General features: G+C 51.0%; 23 non-coding genes across 23 annotated transcripts; all 23 read right to left on the bottom strand.

The window, feature by feature from the left end:
* Window positions 1-287: 287 nt before the first annotated feature.
* On the bottom strand, window positions 288-452 carry LOC134096336 (U1 spliceosomal RNA). The gene has a single exon (XR_009940794.1). It is a non-coding gene; the product is annotated as a U1 spliceosomal RNA (small nuclear RNA).
* A 745-nt stretch (window positions 453-1197) lies between these two features.
* On the bottom strand, window positions 1198-1362 carry LOC134096375 (U1 spliceosomal RNA). Its single transcript, XR_009940831.1, has one exon. It is a non-coding gene; the product is annotated as a U1 spliceosomal RNA (small nuclear RNA).
* A 747-nt stretch (window positions 1363-2109) lies between these two features.
* LOC134096337 (U1 spliceosomal RNA) lies at window positions 2110-2274 on the bottom strand. The gene has a single exon (XR_009940795.1). It is a non-coding gene; the product is annotated as a U1 spliceosomal RNA (small nuclear RNA).
* A 1143-nt stretch (window positions 2275-3417) lies between these two features.
* LOC134096296 (U1 spliceosomal RNA) lies at window positions 3418-3582 on the bottom strand. Its single transcript, XR_009940753.1, has one exon. It is a non-coding gene; the product is annotated as a U1 spliceosomal RNA (small nuclear RNA).
* A 746-nt stretch (window positions 3583-4328) lies between these two features.
* On the bottom strand, window positions 4329-4493 carry LOC134096338 (U1 spliceosomal RNA). The gene has a single exon (XR_009940796.1). It is a non-coding gene; the product is annotated as a U1 spliceosomal RNA (small nuclear RNA).
* A 748-nt stretch (window positions 4494-5241) lies between these two features.
* LOC134096370 (U1 spliceosomal RNA) lies at window positions 5242-5406 on the bottom strand. The gene has a single exon (XR_009940827.1). It is a non-coding gene; the product is annotated as a U1 spliceosomal RNA (small nuclear RNA).
* Window positions 5407-6152: 746 nt separating this feature from the next.
* Window positions 6153-6317, bottom strand: LOC134096340 (U1 spliceosomal RNA). The gene has a single exon (XR_009940797.1). It is a non-coding gene; the product is annotated as a U1 spliceosomal RNA (small nuclear RNA).
* A 746-nt stretch (window positions 6318-7063) lies between these two features.
* LOC134096341 (U1 spliceosomal RNA) lies at window positions 7064-7228 on the bottom strand. Its single transcript, XR_009940798.1, has one exon. It is a non-coding gene; the product is annotated as a U1 spliceosomal RNA (small nuclear RNA).
* Window positions 7229-7974: 746 nt separating this feature from the next.
* Window positions 7975-8139, bottom strand: LOC134096342 (U1 spliceosomal RNA). Its single transcript, XR_009940799.1, has one exon. It is a non-coding gene; the product is annotated as a U1 spliceosomal RNA (small nuclear RNA).
* A 746-nt stretch (window positions 8140-8885) lies between these two features.
* On the bottom strand, window positions 8886-9050 carry LOC134096380 (U1 spliceosomal RNA). Its single transcript, XR_009940837.1, has one exon. It is a non-coding gene; the product is annotated as a U1 spliceosomal RNA (small nuclear RNA).
* Window positions 9051-9796: 746 nt separating this feature from the next.
* On the bottom strand, window positions 9797-9961 carry LOC134096343 (U1 spliceosomal RNA). The gene has a single exon (XR_009940800.1). It is a non-coding gene; the product is annotated as a U1 spliceosomal RNA (small nuclear RNA).
* A 746-nt stretch (window positions 9962-10707) lies between these two features.
* LOC134096344 (U1 spliceosomal RNA) lies at window positions 10708-10872 on the bottom strand. The gene has a single exon (XR_009940802.1). It is a non-coding gene; the product is annotated as a U1 spliceosomal RNA (small nuclear RNA).
* Window positions 10873-11618: 746 nt separating this feature from the next.
* Window positions 11619-11783, bottom strand: LOC134096346 (U1 spliceosomal RNA). Its single transcript, XR_009940803.1, has one exon. It is a non-coding gene; the product is annotated as a U1 spliceosomal RNA (small nuclear RNA).
* Window positions 11784-12525: 742 nt separating this feature from the next.
* Window positions 12526-12690, bottom strand: LOC134096347 (U1 spliceosomal RNA). The gene has a single exon (XR_009940804.1). It is a non-coding gene; the product is annotated as a U1 spliceosomal RNA (small nuclear RNA).
* Window positions 12691-13432: 742 nt separating this feature from the next.
* LOC134096349 (U1 spliceosomal RNA) lies at window positions 13433-13597 on the bottom strand. Its single transcript, XR_009940806.1, has one exon. It is a non-coding gene; the product is annotated as a U1 spliceosomal RNA (small nuclear RNA).
* Window positions 13598-14345: 748 nt separating this feature from the next.
* Window positions 14346-14510, bottom strand: LOC134096350 (U1 spliceosomal RNA). The gene has a single exon (XR_009940807.1). It is a non-coding gene; the product is annotated as a U1 spliceosomal RNA (small nuclear RNA).
* Window positions 14511-15258: 748 nt separating this feature from the next.
* Window positions 15259-15423, bottom strand: LOC134096352 (U1 spliceosomal RNA). Its single transcript, XR_009940808.1, has one exon. It is a non-coding gene; the product is annotated as a U1 spliceosomal RNA (small nuclear RNA).
* Window positions 15424-16171: 748 nt separating this feature from the next.
* LOC134096353 (U1 spliceosomal RNA) lies at window positions 16172-16336 on the bottom strand. Its single transcript, XR_009940809.1, has one exon. It is a non-coding gene; the product is annotated as a U1 spliceosomal RNA (small nuclear RNA).
* Window positions 16337-17084: 748 nt separating this feature from the next.
* On the bottom strand, window positions 17085-17249 carry LOC134096354 (U1 spliceosomal RNA). Its single transcript, XR_009940810.1, has one exon. It is a non-coding gene; the product is annotated as a U1 spliceosomal RNA (small nuclear RNA).
* Window positions 17250-17996: 747 nt separating this feature from the next.
* LOC134096376 (U1 spliceosomal RNA) lies at window positions 17997-18161 on the bottom strand. Its single transcript, XR_009940832.1, has one exon. It is a non-coding gene; the product is annotated as a U1 spliceosomal RNA (small nuclear RNA).
* A 748-nt stretch (window positions 18162-18909) lies between these two features.
* Window positions 18910-19074, bottom strand: LOC134096355 (U1 spliceosomal RNA). Its single transcript, XR_009940811.1, has one exon. It is a non-coding gene; the product is annotated as a U1 spliceosomal RNA (small nuclear RNA).
* Window positions 19075-19822: 748 nt separating this feature from the next.
* Window positions 19823-19987, bottom strand: LOC134096356 (U1 spliceosomal RNA). The gene has a single exon (XR_009940813.1). It is a non-coding gene; the product is annotated as a U1 spliceosomal RNA (small nuclear RNA).
* Window positions 19988-20734: 747 nt separating this feature from the next.
* On the bottom strand, window positions 20735-20899 carry LOC134096357 (U1 spliceosomal RNA). The gene has a single exon (XR_009940814.1). It is a non-coding gene; the product is annotated as a U1 spliceosomal RNA (small nuclear RNA).
* Window positions 20900-21398: the final 499 nt, after the last annotated feature.

Raw genomic sequence — 21398 nt, forward strand, 5'->3', positions numbered from 1 at the left:
TACCGGCAGGCGATCCAGTTTCAATGAGGAAGCCTAACAATCACTGATGCGCGTCTTTAGACCTGATGCTGTGTGTGCGTGGCTGCGCGCGTGCATGCGCGCATGCACGTGGCGCTGCCTTGAAATCACATCACCGTGCAGCGGTTACAGTTAGCCACACTGCGCGGGCGTTACTGAGCGTAGCACTTCACCAGCAGGGTAACAACGACCTCGCTAAACAGGGCCACACACAATATAGGGCGTTGCTCACATCTGCCGAACTCTCTCTTTATCATTTCACAACATATCAGGGGAGAGCGCGAACGCAGTCCCCCACTACCACAAATTATGCAGTCGAGATTCCCACATTTGGGGAATTCGTTCGGGTCAGCTACCGCCGAAGTGCAATGGCAGAGCCTCGCCAAAGGTGAACCACCTTCATGATCATGGTGTCTCCCCTGCCAGGTAAGTATGAGTTGTACAAGTGACGCGAGGCTACCAGACCCAATGCCATACGTGTCACGTAGGTGGCGGTTTTGCGGCTACGTTAACAATTCAACACTACAAATAACAACACATATACAAGGGGGTAATACACGTATGCTATACCACACAGAAATCATGTCGTGCTCGAAAAAAAGATATAATACGGGCAACAAATTCTAAAACTGTCCCATGATGCACCACGCATAAAGTAGCCGTCGGCTAATGAACAATGCAGCCCAGATCCGAGCGAATCATGCAACAAAGCCCGAAGCTATTAGGCAGGGACACATCCTAGCTCATAAAAGGCGGGCGGCACTGGCACTGGCCACTTTTAGACCGGCACGTCCACCGCCGAGTGGAATATGCTTCAATATCAGCGCGGCTGATTAAACTCCGGCCACTTGTAAAAAAAAAACAAAAAAAAACGAGGGAGGTGAGCGTGAGATACCGGCAGGCGATCCAGTTTCAATGAGGAAGCCTAACAATCACTGATGTGCGTCTTTAGACCTGATGCTGTGTGTGCGTGGCTGCGCGCGTGCATGCGCGCATGCACGTGGTGCTGCCTTGAAATCACATCACCGTGCAGCGGTTACAGTTAGCCACACTGCGCGGGCGTTACTGAGCGCAGCACTTCACCAGCAGGGTAACAACGACCTCGCTAAACAGGGCCACACACAATATAGGGCGTTGCTCACATCTGCCGAACTCTCTCTTTATCATTTCACAACATATCAGGGGAGAGCGCGAACGCAGTCCCCCACTACCACAAATTATGCAGTCGAGATTCCCACATTTGGGGAATTCGTTCAGGTCAGCTACCGCCGAAGTGCAATGGCAGAGCCTCGCCAAAGGTGAACCACCTTCATGATCATGGTGTCTCCCCTGCCAGGTAAGTATGAGTTGTACAAGTGACGCGAGGCTACCAGACCCAATGCCATACGTGTCACGTAGGTGGCGGTTTTGCGGCTACGTTAACAATTCAACACTACAAATAACAACACATTTACAAGGGGGTAATACACGTATGCTATACCACACAGAAATCAAGTCGTGCTCGAAAAAAAGACATAATACGGGCAACAAATTCTAAAACTGTCCCATGATGCACCACGCATAAAGTAGCCGTCGGCTAATGAACAATGCAGCCCAGATCCGAGCGAATCATGCAACAAAGCCCGGAGCTATTAGGCAGGGACACATCCTAGCTCATAAAAGGCGGGCGGCACTGGCACTGGCCACTTTTAGACCGGCACGTCCACCGCCGAGTGGAATATGCTTCAATATCAGCGCGGCTGATTAAACTCCGGCCACTTGTAAAAAAAAAAACAAAAAAAAAACGAGGGAGGTGAGCGTGAGATACCGGCAGGCGATCCAGTTTCAATGAGGAAGCCTAACAATCACTGATGTGCGTCTTTAGACCTGATGCTGTGTGTGCGTGGCTGCGCGCGTGCATGCGCGCATGCACGTGGCGCTGCCTTGAAATCACATCACCGTGCAGCGGTTACAGTTAGCCACACTGCGCGGGCGTTACTGAGCGCAGCACTTCACCAGCAGGGTAACAACGACCTCGCTAAACAGGGCCACACACAATATAGGGCGTTGCTCACATCTGCCGAACTCTCTCTTTATCATTTCACAACATATCAGGGGAGAGCGCGAACGCAGTCCCCCACTACCACAAATTATGCAGTCGAGATTCCCACATTTGGGGAATTCGTTCGGGTCAGCTACCGCCGAAGTGCAATGGCAGAGCCTCGCCAAAGGTGAACCACCTTCATGATCATGGTGTCTCCCCTGCCAGGTAAGTATGAGTTGTACAAGTGACGCGAGGCTACCAGACCCAATGCCATACGTGTCACGTAGGTGGCGGTTTTGCGGCTACGTTAACAATTCAACACTTCAAATAACAACACATTTACAAGGGGGTAATACACGTATGCTATACCACACAGAAATCATGTCGTGCTCGAAAAAAAGACATAATACGGGCAACAAATTCTAAAACTGTCCCATGATGCACCACGCATAAAGTAGCCGTCGGCTAATGAACAATGCAGCCCAGATCCGAGCGAATCATGCAACAAAGCCCGGAGCTATTAGGCAGGGACACATCCTAGCTCATAAAAGGCGGGCGGCACTGGCACTGGCCACTTTTAAGGCACGTTTAGACTTGCCGTAGACAACGCGTTCGTGTACGCATCATGGCTGCCTCGCGTATTTTGCGGCCGTTTGGTGCGTCGGTCGTGCACGTCGTCGCAAGCGAACACGACGCGTCCGCGAGATGCAATACTGACAAGAAAGTAGGGGGCGATCATTGCCAAAACAAAGTGACTGCAAGATGCATTATCGACATCAAAGCTGGGGGCAATCATGAGAGTAAACAATGGCACATGGCCACATCCACATCTGATATTAGGCTACTAGTCTCCCCCTGGTGAAGACCTCCAGTAAGGTGCGTAATGCTGCAGCGAGTCTGTACACAGGACACAGCAGGTCGCACACGGACGCATACGCTTACGCTTGGTCTAACGGCAAGTATAATCCCAGCCTTAGACCGGCACGTCCACCGCCGAGTGGAATATGCTTCAATATCAGCGCGGCTGATTAAACTCCGGCCACTTGTAAAAACAAAACCAAAAAAAAAACGAGGGAGGTGAGCGTGAGATACCGGCAGGCGATCCAGTTTCAATGAGGAAGCCTAACAATCACTGATGTGCGTCTTTAGACCTGATGCTGTGTGTGCGTGGCTGCGCGCGTGCATGCGCGCATGCACGTGGCGCTGCCTTGAAATCACATCACCGTGCAGCGGTTACAGTTAGCCACACTGCGCGGGCGTTACTGAGCGCAGCACTTCACCAGCAGGGTAACAACGACCTCGCTAAACAGGGCCACACACAATATAGGGCGTTGCTCACATCTGCCGAACTCTCTCTTTATCATTTCACAACATATCAGGGGAGAGCGCGAACGCAGTCCCCCACTACCACAAATTATGCAGTCGAGATTCCCACATTTGGGGAATTCGTTCGGGTCAGCTACCACCGAAGTGCAATGGCAGAGCCTCGCCAAAGGTGAACCACCTTCATGATCATGGTGTCTCCCCTGCCAGGTAAGTATGAGTTGTACAAGTGACGCGAGGCTACCACACCCAATGCCATACGTGTCACGTAGGTGGCGGTTTTGCGGCTACGTTAACAATTCAACACTACAAATAACAACACATTTACAAGGGGGTAATACACGTATGCTATACCACACAGAAATCATGTCGTGCTCGAAAAAAAGACATAATACGGGCAACAAATTCTAAAACTGTCCCATGATGCACCACGCATAAAGTAGCCGTCGGCTAATGAACAATGCAGCCCAGATCCGAGCGAATCATGCAACAAAGCCCGGAGCTATTAGGCAGGGACACATCCTAGCTCATAAAAGGCGGGCGGCACTGGCACTGGCCACTTTTAGACCGGCACGTCCACCGCCGAGTGGAATATGCTTCAATATCAGCGCGGCTGATTAAACTCCGGCCACTTGTAAAAAAAAAACTAAAAAAAAACGAGGGAGGTGAGCGTGAGATACCGGCAGGCGATCCAGTTTCAATGAGGAAGCCTAACAATCACTGATGTGCGTCTTTAGACCTGATGCTGTGTGTGCGTGGCTGCGCGCGTGCATGCGCGCATGCACGTGGCGCTGCCTTGAAATCACATCACCGTGCAGCGGTTACAGTTAGCCACACTGCGCGGGCGTTACTGAGCGCAGCACTTCACCAGCAGGGTAACAACGACCTCGCTAAACAGGGCCACACACAATATAGGGCGTTGCTCACATCTGCCGAACTCTCTCTTTATCATTTCACAACATATCAGGGGAGAGCGCGAACGCAGTCCCCCACTACCACAAATTATGCAGTCGAGATTCCCACATTTGGGGAATTCGTTCGGGTCAGCTACCGCCGAAGTGCAATGGCAGAGCCTCGCCAAAGGTGAACCACCTTCATGATCATGGTGTCTCCCCTGCCAGGTAAGTATGAGTTGTACAAGTGACGCGAGGCTACCAGACCCAATGCCATACGTGTCACGTAGGTGGCGGTTTTGCGGCTACGTTAACAATTCAACACTACAAATAACAACACATTTACAAGGGGGTAATACACGTATGCTATACCACACAGAAATCATGTCGTGCTCGAAAAAAAGATATAATACGGGCAACAAATTCTAAAACTGTCCCATGATGCACCACGCATAAAGTAGCCGTCGGCTAATGAACAATGCAGCCCAGATCCGAGCGAATCATGCAACAAAGCCCGAAGCTATTAGGCAGGGACACATCCTAGCTCATAAAAGGCGGGCGGCACTGGCACTGGCCACTTTTAGACCGGCACGTCCACCGCCGAGTGGAATATGCTTCAATATCAGCGCGGCTGATTAAACTCCGGCCACTTGTAAAAAAAAAAAATTAAAAAAAAACGAGGGAGGTGAGCGTGAGATACCGGCAGGCGATCCAGTTTCAATGAGGAAGCCTAACAATCACTGATGCGCGTCTTTAGACCTGATGCTGTGTGTGCGTGGCTGCGCGCGTGCATGCGCGCATGCACGTGGCGCTGCCTTGAAATCACATCACCGTGCAGCGGTTACAGTTAGCCACACTGCGCGGGCGTTACTGAGCGTAGCACTTCACCAGCAGGGTAACAACGACCTCGCTAAACAGGGCCACACACAATATAGGGCGTTGCTCACATCTGCCGAACTCTCTCTTTATCATTTCACAACATATCAGGGGAGAGCGCGAACGCAGTCCCCCACTACCACAAATTATGCAGTCGAGCTTCCCACATTTGGGGAATTCGTTCGGGTCAGCTACCGCCGAAGTGCAATGGCAGAGCCTCGCCAAAGGTGAACCACCTTCATGATCATGGTGTCTCCCCTGCCAGGTAAGTATGAGTTGTACAAGTGACGCGAGGCTACCAGACCCAATGCCATACGTGTCACGTAGGTGGCGGTTTTGCGGCTATGTTAACAATTCCACACTTCAAATAACAACACATTTACAAGGGGGTAATACACGTATGCTATACCACACAGAAATCATGTCGTGCTCGAAAAAAAGACATAATACGGGCAACAAATTCTAAACCTGTCCCATGATGCACCACGCATAAAGTAGCCGTCGGCTAATGAACAATGCAGCCCAGATCCGAGCGAATCATGCAACAAAGCCCGGAGCTATTAGGCAGGGACACATCCTAGCTCATAAAAGGCGGGCGGCACTGGCACTGGCCACTTTTAGACCGGCACGTCCACCGCCGAGTGGAATATGCTTCAATATCAGCGCGGCTGATTAAACTCCGGCCACTTGTAAAAAAAAAACAAAAAAAAAACGAGGGAGGTGAGCGTGAGATACCGGCAGGCGATCCAGTTTCAATGAGGAAGCCTAACAATCACTGATGTGCGTCTTTAGACCTGATGCTGTGTGTGCGTGGCTGCGCGCGTGCATGCGCGCATGCACGTGGTGCTGCCTTGAAATCACATCACCGTGCAGCGGTTACAGTTAGCCACACTGCGCGGGCGTTACTGAGCGCAGCACTTCACCAGCAGGGTAACAACGACCTCGCTAAACAGGGCCACACACAATATAGGGCGTTGCTCACATCTGCCGAACTCTCTCTTTATCATTTCACAACATATCAGGGGAGAGCGCGAACGCAGTCCCCCACTACCACAAATTATGCAGTCGAGATTCCCACATTTGGGGAATTCGTTCGGGTCAGCTACCGCCGAAGTGCAATGGCAGAGCCTCGCCAAAGGTGAACCACCTTCATGATCATGGTGTCTCCCCTGCCAGGTAAGTATGAGTTGTACAAGTGACGCGAGGCTACCAGACCCAATGCCATACGTGTCACGTAGGTGGCGGTTTTGCGGCTATGTTAACAATTCCACACTTCAAATAACAACACATTTACAAGGGGGTAATACACGTATGCTATACCACACAGAAATCATGTCGTGCTCGAAAAAAAGACATAATACGGGCAACAAATTCTAAAACTGTCCCATGATGCACCACGCATAAAGTAGCCGTCGGCTAATGAACAATGCAGCCCAGATCCGAGCGAATCATGCAACAAAGCCCGGAGCTATTAGGCAGGGACACATCCTAGCTCATAAAAGGCGGGCGGCACTGGCACTGGCCACTTTTAGACCGGCACGTCCACCGCCGAGTGGAATATGCTTCAATATCAGCGCGGCTGATTAAACTCCGGCCACTTGTAAAAAAAAAAGTTAAAAAAAAACGAGGGAGGTGAGCGTGAGATACCGGCAGGCGATCCAGTTTCAATGAGGAAGCCTAACAATCACTGATGCGCGTCTTTAGACCTGATGCTGTGTGTGCGTGGCTGCGCGCGTGCATGCGCGCATGCACGTGGCGCTGCCTTGAAATCACATCACCGTGCAGCGGTTACAGTTAGCCACACTGCGCGGGCGTTACTGAGCGTAGCACTTCACCAGCAGGGTAACAACGACCTCGCTAAACAGGGCACACACAATATAGGGCGTTGCTCACATCTGCCGAACTCTCTCTTTATCATTTCACAACATATCAGGGGAGAGCGCGAACGCAGTCCCCCACTACCACAAATTATGCAGTCGAGATTCCCACATTTGGGGAATTCGTTCGGGTCAGCTACCGCCGAAGTGCAATGGCAGAGCCTCGCCAAAGGTGAACCACCTTCATGATCATGGTGTCTCCCCTGCCAGGTAAGTATGAGTTGTACAAGTGACGCGAGGCTACCAGACCCAATGCCATACGTGTCACGTAGGTGGCGGTTTTGCGGCTATGTTAACAATTCCACACTTCAAATAACAACACATTTACAAGGGGGTAATACACGTATGCTATACCACACAGAAATCATGTCGTGCTCGAAAAAAAGACATAATACGGGCAACAAATTCTAAACCTGTCCCATGATGCACCACGCATAAAGTAGCCGTCGGCTAATGAACAATGCAGCCCAGATCCGAGCGAATCATGCAACAAAGCCCGGAGCTATTAGGCAGGGACACATCCTAGCTCATAAAAGGCGGGCGGCACTGGCACTGGCCACTTTTAGACCGGCACGTCCACCGCCGAGTGGAATATGCTTCAATATCAGCGCGGCTGATTAAACTCCGGCCACTTGTAAAAAAAAAACAAAAAAAAAACGAGGGAGGTGAGCGTGAGATACCGGCAGGCGATCCAGTTTCAATGAGGAAGCCTAACAATCACTGATGTGCGTCTTTAGACCTGATGCTGTGTGTGCGTGGCTGCGCGCGTGCATGCGCGCATGCACGTGGTGCTGCCTTGAAATCACATCACCGTGCAGCGGTTACAGTTAGCCACACTGCGCGGGCGTTACTGAGCGCAGCACTTCACCAGCAGGGTAACAACGACCTCGCTAAACAGGGCCACACACAATATAGGGCGTTGCTCACATCTGCCGAACTCTCTCTTTATCATTTCACAACATATCAGGGGAGAGCGCGAACGCAGTCCCCCACTACCACAAATTATGCAGTCGAGATTCCCACATTTGGGGAATTCGTTCGGGTCAGCTACCGCCGAAGTGCAATGGCAGAGCCTCGCCAAAGGTGAACCACCTTCATGATCATGGTGTCTCCCCTGCCAGGTAAGTATGAGTTGTACAAGTGACGCGAGGCTACCAGACCCAATGCCATACGTGTCACGTAGGTGGCGGTTTTGCGGCTATGTTAACAATTCCACACTTCAAATAACAACACATTTACAAGGGGGTAATACACGTATGCTATACCACACAGAAATCATGTCGTGCTCGAAAAAAAGACATAATACGGGCAACAAATTCTAAAACTGTCCCATGATGCACCACGCATAAAGTAGCCGTCGGCTAATGAACAATGCAGCCCAGATCCGAGCGAATCATGCAACAAAGCCCGGAGCTATTAGGCAGGGACACATCCTAGCTCATAAAAGGCGGGCGGCACTGGCACTGGCCACTTTTAGACCGGCACGTCCACCGCCGAGTGGAATATGCTTCAATATCAGCGCGGCTGATTAAACTCCGGCCACTTGTAAAAAAAAAAGTTAAAAAAAAACGAGGGAGGTGAGCGTGAGATACCGGCAGGCGATCCAGTTTCAATGAGGAAGCCTAACAATCACTGATGCGCGTCTTTAGACCTGATGCTGTGTGTGCGTGGCTGCGCGCGTGCATGCGCGCATGCACGTGGCGCTGCCTTGAAATCACATCACCGTGCAGCGGTTACAGTTAGCCACACTGCGCGGGCGTTACTGAGCGTAGCACTTCACCAGCAGGGTAACAACGACCTCGCTAAACAGGGCACACACAATATAGGGCGTTGCTCACATCTGCCGAACTCTCTCTTTATCATTTCACAACATATCAGGGGAGAGCGCGAACGCAGTCCCCCACTACCACAAATTATGCAGTCGAGATTCCCACATTTGGGGAATTCGTTCGGGTCAGCTACCGCCGAAGTGCAATGGCAGAGCCTCGCCAAATGTGAACCACCTTCATGATCATGGTGTCTCCCCTGCCAGGTAAGTATGAGTTGTACAAGTGACGCGAGGCTACCAGACCCAATGCCATACGTGTCACGTAGGTGGCGGTTTTGCGGCTACGTTAACAATTCCACACTTCAAATAACAACACATTTACAAGGGGGTAATACACGTATGCTATACCACACAGAAATCATGTCGTGCTCGAAAAAAAGACATAATACGGGCAACAAATTCTAAAACTGTCCCATGATGCACCACGCATAAAGTAGCCGTCGGCTAATGAACAATGCAGCCCAGATCCGAGCGAATCATGCAACAAAGCCCGGAGCTATTAGGCAGGGACACATCCTAGCTCATAAAAGGCGGGCTGCACTGGCACTGGCCACTTTTAGACCGGCACGTCCACCGCCGAGTGGAATATGCTTCAATATCAGCGCGGCTGATTAAACTCCGGCCACTTGTAAAAAAAAAACAAAAAAAAAACGAGGGAGGTGAGCGTGAGATACCGGCAGGCGATCCAGTTTCAATGAGGAAGCCTAACAATCACTGATGTGCGTCTTTAGACCTGATGCTGTGTGTGCGTGGCTGCGCGCGTGCATGCGCGCATGCACGTGGCGCTGCCTTGAAATCACATCACCGTGCAGCGGTTACAGTTAGCCACACTGCGCGGGCGTTACTGAGCGCAGCACTTCACCAGCAGGGTAACAACGACCTCGCTAAACAGGGCCACACACAATATAGGGCGTTGCTCACATCTGCCGAACTCTCTCTTTATCATTTCACAACATATCAGGGGAGAGCGCGAACGCAGTCCCCCACTACCACAAATTATGCAGTCGAGATTCCCACATTTGGGGAATTCGTTCGGGTCAGCTACCGCCGAAGTGCAATGGCAGAGCCTCGCCAAAGGTGAACCACCTTCATGATCATGGTGTCTCCCCTGCCAGGTAAGTATGAGTTGTTCAAGTGACGCGAGGCTACCAGACCCAATGCCATACGTGTCACGTAGGTGGCGGTTTTGCGGCTATGTTAACAATTCCACACTTCAAATAACAACACATTTACAAGGGGGTAATACACGTATGCTATACCACACAGAAATCATGTCGTGCTCGAAAAAAAGACATAATACGGGCAACAAATTCTAAAACTGTCCCATGATGCACCACGCATAAAGTAGCCGTCGGCTAATGAACAATGCAGCCCAGATCCGAGCGAATCATGCAACAAAGCCCGGAGCTATTAGGCAGGGACACATCCTAGCTCATAAAAGGCGGGCGGCACTGGCACTGGCCACTTTTAGACCGGCACGTCCACCGCCGAGTGGAATATGCTTCAATATCAGCGCGGCTGATTAAACTCCGGCCACTTGTAAAAAAAAAACTAAAAAAAAACGAGGGAGGTGAGCGTGAGATACCGGCAGGCGATCCAGTTTCAATGAGGAAGCCTAACAATCACTGATGTGCGTCTTTAGACCTGATGCTGTGTGTGCGTGGCTGCGCGCGTGCATGCGCGCATGCACGTGGCGCTGCCTTGAAATCACATCACCGTGCAGCGGTTACAGTTAGCCACACTGCGCGGGCGTTACTGAGCGCAGCACTTCACCAGCAGGGTAACAACGACCTCGCTAAACAGGGCCACACACAATATAGGGCGTTGCTCACATCTGCCGAACTCTCTCTTTATCATTTCACAACATATCAGGGGAGAGCGCGAACGCAGTCCCCCACTACCACAAATTATGCAGTCGAGATTCCCACATTTGGGGAATTCGTTCGGGTCAGCTACCGCCGAAGTGCAATGGCAGAGCCTCGCCAAAGGTGAACCACCTTCATGATCATGGTGTCTCCCCTGCCAGGTAAGTATGAGTTGTTCAAGTGACGCGAGGCTACCAGACCCAATGCCATACGTGTCACGTAGGTGGCGGTTTTGCGGCTATGTTAACAATTCCACACTTCAAATAACAACACATTTACAAGGGGGTAATACACGTATGCTATACCACACAGAAATCATGTCGTGCTCGAAAAAAAGATATAATACGGGCAACAAATTCTAAAACTGTCCCATGATGCACCACGCATAAAGTAGCCGTCGGCTAATGAACAATGCAGCCCAGATCCGAGCGAATCATGCAACAAAGCCCGGAGCTATTAGGCAGGGACACATCTTAGCTCATAAAAGGCGGGCGGCACTGGCACTGGCCACTTTTAGACCGGCACGTCCACCGCCGAGTGGAATATGCTTCAATATCAGCGCGGCTGATTAAACTCCGGCCACTTGTAAAAAAAAAACAAAAAAAAAACGAGGGAGGTGAGCGTGAGATACCGGCAGGCGATCCAGTTTCAATGAGGAAGCCTAACAATCACTGATGTGCGTCTTTAGACCTGATGCTGTGTGTGCGTGGCTGCGCGCGTGCATGCGCGCATGCACGTGGCGCTGCCTTGAAATCACATCACCGTGCAGCGGTTACAGTTAGCCACACTGCGCGGGCGTTACTGAGCGCAGCACTTCACCAGCAGGGTAACAACGACCTCGCTAAACAGGGCCACACACAATATAGGGCGTTGCTCACATCTGCCGAACTCTCTCTTTATCATTTCACAACATATCAGGGGAGAGCGCGAACGCAGTCCCCCACTACCACAAATTATGCAGTCGAGATTCCCACATTTGGGGAATTCGTTCGGGTCAGCTACCGCCGAAGTGCAATGGCAGAGCCTCGCCAAAGGTGAACCACCTTCATGATCATGGTGTCTCCCCTGCCAGGTAAGTATGAGTTGTTCAAGTGACGCGAGGCTAACAGACCCAATGCCATACGTGTCACGTAGGTGGCGGTTTTGCGGCTATGTTAACAATTCCACACTTCAAATAACAACACATTTACAAGGGGGTAATACACGTATGCTATACCACACAGAAATCATGTCGTGCTCGAAAAAAAGACATAATACGGGCAACAAATTCTAAAACTGTCCCATGATGCACCACGCATAAAGTAGCCGTCGGCTAATGAACAGCCCAGATCCGAGCGAATCATGCAACAAAGCCCGGAGCTATTAGGCAGGGACACATCCTAGCTCATAAAAGGCGGGCGGCACTGGCACTGGCCACTTTTAGACCGGCACGTCCACCGCCGAGTGGAATATGCTTCAATATCAGCGCGGCTGATTAAACTCCGGCCACTTGTAAAAAAAAAAATAAAAAAAAAACGAGGGAGGTGACCGTGAGATACCGGCAGGCGATCCAGTTTCAATGAGGAAGCCTAACAATCACTGATGCGCGTCTTTAGACCTGATGCTGTGTGTGCGTGGCTGCGCGCGTGCATGCGCGCATGCACGTGGCGCTGCCTTGAAATCACATCACCGTGCAGCGGTTACAGTTAGCCACACTGCGCGGGCGTTACTGAGCGCAGCACTTCACCAGCAGGGTAACAACGACCTCGCTAAACAGGGCCACACACAATATAGGGCGTTGCTCACATCTGCCGAACTCTCTCTTTATCATTTCACAACATATCAGGGGAGAGCGCGAACGCAGTCCCCCACTACCACAAATTATGCAGTCGAGATTCCCACATTTGGGGAATTCGTTCGGGTCAGCTACCGCCGAAGTGCAATGGCAGAGCCTCGCCAAAGGTGAACCACCTTCATGATCATGGTGTCTCCCCTGCCAGGTAAGTATGAGTTGTACAAGTGACGCGAGGCTACCAGACCCAATGCCATACGTGTCACGTAGGTGGCGGTTTTGCGGCTATGTTAACAATTCCACACTTCAAATAACAACACATTTACAAGGGGGTAATACACGTATGCTATACCACACAGAAATCATGTCGTGCTCGAAAAAAAGACATAATACGGGCAACAAATTCTAAAACTGTCCCATGATGCACCACGCATAAAGTAGCCGTCGGCTAATGAACAGCCCAGATCCGAGCGAATCATGCAACAAAGCCCGGAGCTATTAGGCAGGGACACATCCTAGCTCATAAAAGGCGGGCGGCACTGGCACTGGCCACTTTTAGACCGGCACGTCCACCGCCGAGTGGAATATGCTTCAATATCAGCGCGGCTGATTAAACTCCGGCCACTTGTAAAAAAAAAAATAAAAAAAAAACGAGGGAGGTGAGCGTGAGATACCGGCAGGCGATCCAGTTTCAATGAGGAAGCCTAACAATCACTGATGCGCGTCTTTAGACCTGATGCTGTGTGTGCGTGGCTGCGCGCGTGCATGCGCGCATGCACGTGGCGCTGCCTTGAAATCACATCACCGTGCAGCGGTTACAGTTAGCCACACTGCGCGGGCGTTACTGAGCGTAGCACTTCACCAGCAGGGTAACAACGACCTCGCTAAACAGGGCCACACACAATATAGGGCGTTGCTCACATCTGCCGAACTCTCTCTTTATCATTTCACAACATATCAGGGGAGAGCGCGAACGCAGTCCCCCACTACCACAAATTATGCAGTCGAGATTCCCACATTTGGGGAATTCGTTCGGGTCAGCTACCGCCGAAGTGCAATGGCAGAGCCTCGCCAAAGGTGAACCACCTTCATGATCATGGTGTCTCCCCTGCCAGGTAAGTATGAGTTGTACAAGTGACGCGAGGCTACCAGACCCAATGCCATACGTGTCACGTAGGTGGCGGTTTTGCGGCTATGTTAACAATTCCACACTTCAAATAACAACACATTTACAAGGGGGTAATACACGTATGCTATACCACACAGAAATCATGTCGTGCTCGAAAAAAAGATATAATACGGGCAACAAATTCTAAAACTGTCCCATGATGCACCACGCATAAAGTAGCCGTCGGCTAATGAACAATGCAGCCCAGATCCGAGCGAATCATGCAACAAAGCCCGGAGCTATTAGGCAGGGACACATCCTAGCTCATAAAAGGCGGGCGGCACTGGCACTGGCCACTTTTAGACCGGCACGTCCACCGCCGAGTGGAATATGCTTCAATATCAGCGCGGCTGATTAAACTCCGGCCACTTGTAAAAAAAAAAAACAAAAAAAAAACGAGGGAGGTGAGCGTGAGATACCGGCAGGCGATCCAGTTTCAATGAGGAAGCCTAACAATCACTGATGCGCGTCTTTAGACCTGATGCTGTGTGTGCGTGGCTGCGCGCGTGCATGCGCGCATGCACGTGGCGCTGCCTTGAAATCACATCACCGTGCAGCGGTTACAGTTAGCCACACTGCGCGGGCGTTACTGAGCGCAGCACTTCACCAGCAGGGTAACAACGACCTCGCTAAACAGGGCCACACACAATATAGGGCGTTGCTCACATCTGCCGAACTCTCTCTTTATCATTTCACAACATATCAGGGGAGAGCGCGAACGCAGTCCCCCACTACCACAAATTATGCAGTCGAGATTCCCACATTTGGGGAATTCGTTCGGGTCAGCTACCGCCGAAGTGCAATGGCAGAGCCTCGCCAAAGGTGAACCACCTTCATGATCATGGTGTCTCCCCTGCCAGGTAAGTATGAGTTGTACAAGTGACGCGAGGCTACCAGACCCAATGCCATACGTGTCACGTAGGTGGCGGTTTTGCGGCTATGTTAACAATTCCACACTTCAAATAACAACACATTTACAAGGGGGTAATACACGTATGCTATACCACACAGAAATCATGTCGTGCTCGAAAAAAAGATATAATACGGGCAACAAATTCTAAAACTGTCCCATGATGCACCACGCATAAAGTAGCCGTCGGCTAATGAACAATGCAGCCCAGATCCGAGCGAATCATGCAACAAAGCCCGGAGCTATTAGGCAGGGACACATCCTAGCTCATAAAAGGCGGGCGGCACTGGCACTGGCCACTTTTAGACCGGCACGTCCACCGCCGAGTGGAATATGCTTCAATATCAGCGCGGCTGATTAAACTCCGGCCACTTGTAAAAAAAAAAAACAAAAAAAAAACGAGGGAGGTGAGCGTGAGATACCGGCAGGCGATCCAGTTTCAATGAGGAAGCCTAACAATCACTGATGCGCGTCTTTAGACCTGATGCTGTGTGTGCGTGGCTGCGCGCGTGCATGCGCGCATGCACGTGGCGCTGCCTTGAAATCACATCACCGTGCAGCGGTTACAGTTAGCCACACTGCGCGGGCGTTACTGAGCGCAGCACTTCACCAGCAGGGTAACAACGACCTCGCTAAACAGGGCCACACACAATATAGGGCGTTGCTCACATCTGCCGAACTCTCTCTTTATCATTTCACAACATATCAGGGGAGAGCGCGAACGCAGTCCCCCACTACCACAAATTATGCAGTCGAGATTCCCACATTTGGGGAATTCGTTCGGGTCAGCTACCGCCGAAGTGCAATGGCAGAGCCTCGCCAAAGGTGAACCACCTTCATGATCATGGTGTCTCCCCTGCCAGGTAAGTATGAGTTGTACAAGTGACGCGAGGCTACCAGACCCAATGCCATACGTGTCACGTAGGTGGCGGTTTTGCGGCTATGTTAACAATTCCACACTTCAAATAACAACACATTTACAAGGGGGTAATACACGTATGCTATACCACACAGAAATCATGTCGTGCTCGAAAAAAAGATATAATACGGGCAACAAATTCTAAAACTGTCCCATGATGCACCACGCATAAAGTAGCCGTCGGCTAATGAACAATGCAGCCCAGATCCGAGCGAATCATGCAACAAAGCCCGGAGCTATTAGGCAGGGACACATCCTAGCTCATAAAAGGCGGGCGGCACTGGCACTGGCCACTTTTAGACCGGCACGTCCACCGCCGAGTGGAATATGCTTCAATATCAGCGCGGCTGATTAAACTCCGGCCACTTGTAAAAAAAAAAAACAAAAAAAAAACGAGGGAGGTGAGCGTGAGATACCGGCAGGCGATCCAGTTTCAATGAGGAAGCCTAACAATCACTGATGCGCGTCTTTAGACCTGATGCTGTGTGTGCGTGGCTGCGCGCGTGCATGCGCGCATGCACGTGGCGCTGCCTTGAAATCACATCACCGTGCAGCGGTTACAGTTAGCCACACTGCGCGGGCGTTACTGAGCGCAGCACTTCACCAGCAGGGTAACAACGACCTCGCTAAACAGGGCCACACACAATATAGGGCGTTGCTCACATCTGCCGAACTCTCTCTTTATCATTTCACAACATATCAGGGGAGAGCGCGAACGCAGTCCCCCACTACCACAAATTATGCAGTCGAGATTCCCACATTTGGGGAATTCGTTCGGGTCAGCTACCGCCGAAGTGCAATGGCAGAGCCTCGCCAAAGGTGAACCACCTTCATGATCATGGTGTCTCCCCTGCCAGGTAAGTATGAGTTGTACAAGTGACGCGAGGCTACCAGACCCAATGCCATACGTGTCACGTAGGTGGCGGTTTTGCGGCTATGTTAACAATTCCACACTTCAAATAACAACACATTTACAAGGGGGTAATACACGTATGCTATACCACACAGAAATCATGTCGTGCTCGAAAAAAAGATATAATACGGGCAACAAATTCTAAAACTGTCCCATGATGCACCACGCATAAAGTAGCCGTCGGCTAATGAACAATGCAGCCCAGATCCGAGCGAATCATGCAACAAAGCCCGGAGCTATTAGGCAGGGACACATCCTAGCTCATAAAAGGCGGGCGGCACTGGCACTGGCCACTTTTAGACCGGCACGTCCACCGCCGAGTGGAATATGCTTCAATATCAGCGCGGCTGATTAAACTCCGGCCACTTGTAAAAAAAAAAAACAAAAAAAAAACGAGGGAGGTGAGCGTGAGATACCGGCAGGCGATCCAGTTTCAATGAGGAAGCCTAACAATCACTGATGCGCGTCTTTAGACCTGATGCTGTGTGTGCGTGGCTGCGCGCGTGCATGCGCGCATGCACGTGGCGCTGCCTTGAAATCACATCACCGTGCAGCGGTTACAGTTAGCCACACTGCGCGGGCGTTACTGAGCGCAGCACTTCACCAGCAGGGTAACAACGACCTCGCTAAACAGGGCCACACACAATATAGGGCGTTGCTCACATCTGCCGAACTCTCTCTTTATCATTTCACAACATATCAGGGGAGAGCGCGAACGCAGTCCCCCACTACCACAAATTATGCAGTCGAGATTCCCACATTTGGGGAATTCGTTCGGGTCAGCTACCGCCGAAGTGCAATGGCAGAGCCTCGCCAAAGGTGAACCACCTTCATGATCATGGTGTCTCCCCTGCCAGGTAAGTATGAGTTGTACAAGTGACGCGAGGCTACCAGACCCAATGCCATACGTGTCACGTAGGTGGCGGTTTTGCGGCTATGTTAACAATTCCACACTTCAAATAACAACACATTTACAAGGGGGTAATACACGTATGCTATACCACACAGAAATCATGTCGTGCTCGAAAAAAAGATATAATACGGGCAACAAATTCTAAAACTGTCCCATGATGCACCACGCATAAAGTAGCCGTCGGCTAATGAACAATGCAGCCCAGATCCGAGCGAATCATGCAACAAAGCCCGGAGCTATTAGGCAGGGACACATCCTAGCTCATAAAAGGCGGGCGGCACTGGCACTGGCCACTTTTAGACCGGCACGTCCACCGCCGAGTGGAATATGCTTCAATATCAGCGCGGCTGATTAAACTCCGGCCACTTGTAAAAAAAAAAACAAAAAAAAAACGAGGGAGGTGAGCGTGAGATACCGGCAGGCGATCCAGTTTCAATGAGGAAGCCTAACAATCACTGATGCGCGTCTTTAGACCTGATGCTGTGTGTGCGTGGCTGCGCGCGTGCATGCGCGCATGCACGTGGCGCTGCCTTGAAATCACATCACCGTGCAGCGGTTACAGTTAGCCACACTGCGCGGGCGTTACTGAGCGCAGCACTTCACCAGCAGGGTAACAACGACCTCGCTAAACAGGGCCACACACAATATAGGGCGTTGCTCACATCTGCCGAACTCTCTCTTTATCATTTCACAACATATCAGGGGAGAGCGCGAACGCAGTCCCCCACTACCACAAATTATGCAGTCGAGATTCCCACATTTCGGGAATTCGTTCGGGTCAGCTACCGCCGAAGTGCAATGGCAGAGCCTCGCCAAAGGTGAACCACCTTCATGATCATGGTGTCTCCCCTGCCAGGTAAGTATGAGTTGTACAAGTGACGCGAGGCTACCAGACCCAATGCCATACGTGTCACGTAGGTGGCGGTTTTGCGGCTATGTTAACAATTCCACACTTCAAATAACAACACATTTACAAGGGGGTAATACACGTATGCTATACCACACAGAAATCATGTCGTGCTCGAAAAAAAGATATAATACGGGCAACAAATTCTAAAACTGTCCCATGATGCACCACGCATAAAGTAGCCGTCGGCTAATGAACAATGCAGCCCAGATCCGAGCGAATCATGCAACAAAGCCCGGAGCTATTAGGCAGGGACACATCCTAGCTCATAAAAGGCGGGCGGCACTGGCACTGGCCACTTTTAGACCGGCACGTCCACCGCCGAGTGGAATATGCTTCAATATCAGCGCGGCTGATTAAACTCCGGCCACTTGTAAAAAAAAAAAACAAAAAAAAAACGAGGGAGGTGAGCGTGAGATACCGGCAGGCGATCCAGTTTCAATGAGGAAGCCTAACAATCACTGATGCGCGTCTTTAGACCTGATGCTGTGTGTGCGTGGCTGCGCGCGTGCATGCGCGCATGCACGTGGCGCTGCCTTGAAATCACATCACCGTGCAGCGGTTACAGTTAGCCACACTGCGCGGGCGTTACTGAGCGCAGCACTTCACCAGCAGGGTAACAACGACCTCGCTAAACAGGGCCACACACAATATAGGGCGTTGCTCACATCTGCCGAACTCTCTCTTTATCATTTCACAACATATCAGGGGAGAGCGCGAACGCAGTCCCCCACTACCACAAATTATGCAGTCGAGATTCCCACATTTGGGGAATTCGTTCGGGTCAGCTACCGCCGAAGTGCAATGGCAGAGCCTCGCCAAAGGTGAACCACCTTCATGATCATGGTGTCTCCCCTGCCAGGTAAGTATGAGTTGTACAAGTGACGCGAGGCTACCAGACCCAATGCCATACGTGTCACGTAGGTGGCGGTTTTGCGGCTATGTTAACAATTCCACACTTCAAATAACAACACATTTACAAGGGGGTAATACACGTATGCTATACCACACAGAAATCATGTCGTGCTCGAAAAAAAGATATAATACGGGCAACAAATTCTAAAACTGTCCCATGATGCACCACGCATAAAGTAGCCGTCGGCTAATGAACAATGCAGCCCAGATCCGAGCGAATCATGCAACAAAGCCCGGAGCTATTAGGCAGGGACACATCCTAGCTCATAAAAGGCGGGCGGCACTGGCACTGGCCACTTTTAGACCGGCACGTCCACCGCCGAGTGGAATATGCTTCAATATCAGCGCGGCTGATTAAACTCCGGCCACTTGTAAAAAAAAAAAACAAAAAAAAAACGAGGGAGGTGAGCGTGAGATACCGGCAGGCGATCCAGTTTCAATGAGGAAGCCTAACAATCACTGATGCGCGTCTTTAGACCTGATGCTGTGTGTGCGTGGCTGCGCGCGTGCATGCGCGCATGCACGTGGCGCTGCCTTGAAATCACATCACCGTGCAGCGGTTACAGTTAGCCACACTGCGCGGGCGTTACTGAGCGCAGCACTTCACCAGCAGGGTAACAACGACCTCGCTAAACAGGGCCACACACAATATAGGGCGTTGCTCACATCTGCCGAACTCTCTCTTTATCATTTCACAACATATCAGGGGAGAGCGCGAACGCAGTCCCCCACTACCACAAATTATGCAGTCGAGATTCCCACATTTGGGGAATTCGTTCGGGTCAGCTACCGCCGAAGTGCAATGGCAGAGCCTCGCCAAAGGTGAACCACCTTCATGATCATGGTGTCTCCCCTGCCAGGTAAGTATGAGTTGTACAAGTGACGCGAGGCTACCAGACCCAATGCCATACGTGTCACGTAGGTGGCGGTTTTGCGGCTATGTTAACAATTCCACACTTCAAATAACAACACATTTACAAGGGGGTAATACACGTATGCTATACCACACAGAAATCATGTCGTGCTCGAAAAAAAGATATAATACGGGCAACAAATTCTAAAACTGTCCCATGATGCACCACGCATAAAGTAGCCGTCGGCTAATGAACAATGCAGCCCAGATCCGAGCGAATCATGCAACAAAGCCCGGAGCTATTAGGCAGGGACACATCCTAGCTCATAAAAGGCGGGCGGCACTGGCACTGGCCACTTTTAGACCGGCACGTCCACCGCCGAGTGGAATATGCTTCAATATCAGCGCGGCTGATTAAACTCCGGCCACTTGTAAAAAAAAAAACAAAAAAAAAACGAGGGAGGTGAGCGTGAGATACCGGCAGGCGATCCAGTTTCAATGAGGAAGCCTAACAATCACTGATGCGCGTCTTTAGACCTGATGCTGTGTGTGCGTGGCTGCGCGCGTGCATGCGCGCATGCACGTGGCGCTGCCTTGAAATCACATCACCGTGCAGCGGTTACAGTTAGCCACACTGCGCGGGCGTTACTGAGCGCAGCACTTCACCAGCAGGGTAACAACGACCTCGCTAAACAGGGCCACACACAATATAGGGCGTTGCTCACATCTGCCGAACTCTCTCTTTATCATTTCACAACATATCAGGGGAGAGCGCGAACGCAGTCCCCCACTACCACAAATTATGCAGTCGAGATTCCCACATTTGGGGAATTCGTTCGGGTCAGCTACCGCCGAAGTGCAATGGCAGAGCCTCGCCAAAGGTGAACCACCTTCATGATCATGGTGTCTCCCCTGCCAGGTAAGTATGAGTTGTACAAGTGACGCGAGGCTACCAGACCCAATGCCATACGTGTCACGTAGGTGGCGGTTTTGCGGCTATGTTAACAATTCCACACTTCAAATAACAACACATTTACAAGGGGGTAATACACGTATGCTATACCACACAGAAATCATGTCGTGCTCGAAAAAAAGATATAATACGGGCAACAAATTCTAAAACTGTCCCATGATGCACCACGCATAAAGTAGCCGTCGGCTAATGAACAATGCAGCCCAGATCCGAGCGAATCATGCAACAAAGCCCGGAGCTATTAGGCAGGGACACATCCTAGCTCATAAAAGGCGGGCGGCACTGGCACTGGCCACTTTTAGACCGGCACGTCCACCGCCGAGTGGAATATGCTTCAATATCAGCGCGGCTGATTAAACTCCGGCCACTTGTAAAAAAAAAAAACAAAAAAAAAACGAGGGAGGTGAGCGTGAGATACCGGCAGGCGATCCAGTTTCAATGAGGAAGCCTAAC

This window comes from Sardina pilchardus, chromosome 11, assembly GCF_963854185.1.
Source record: "Sardina pilchardus chromosome 11, fSarPil1.1, whole genome shotgun sequence".
Taxonomy (NCBI): domain Eukaryota; kingdom Metazoa; phylum Chordata; class Actinopteri; order Clupeiformes; family Clupeidae; genus Sardina; species Sardina pilchardus.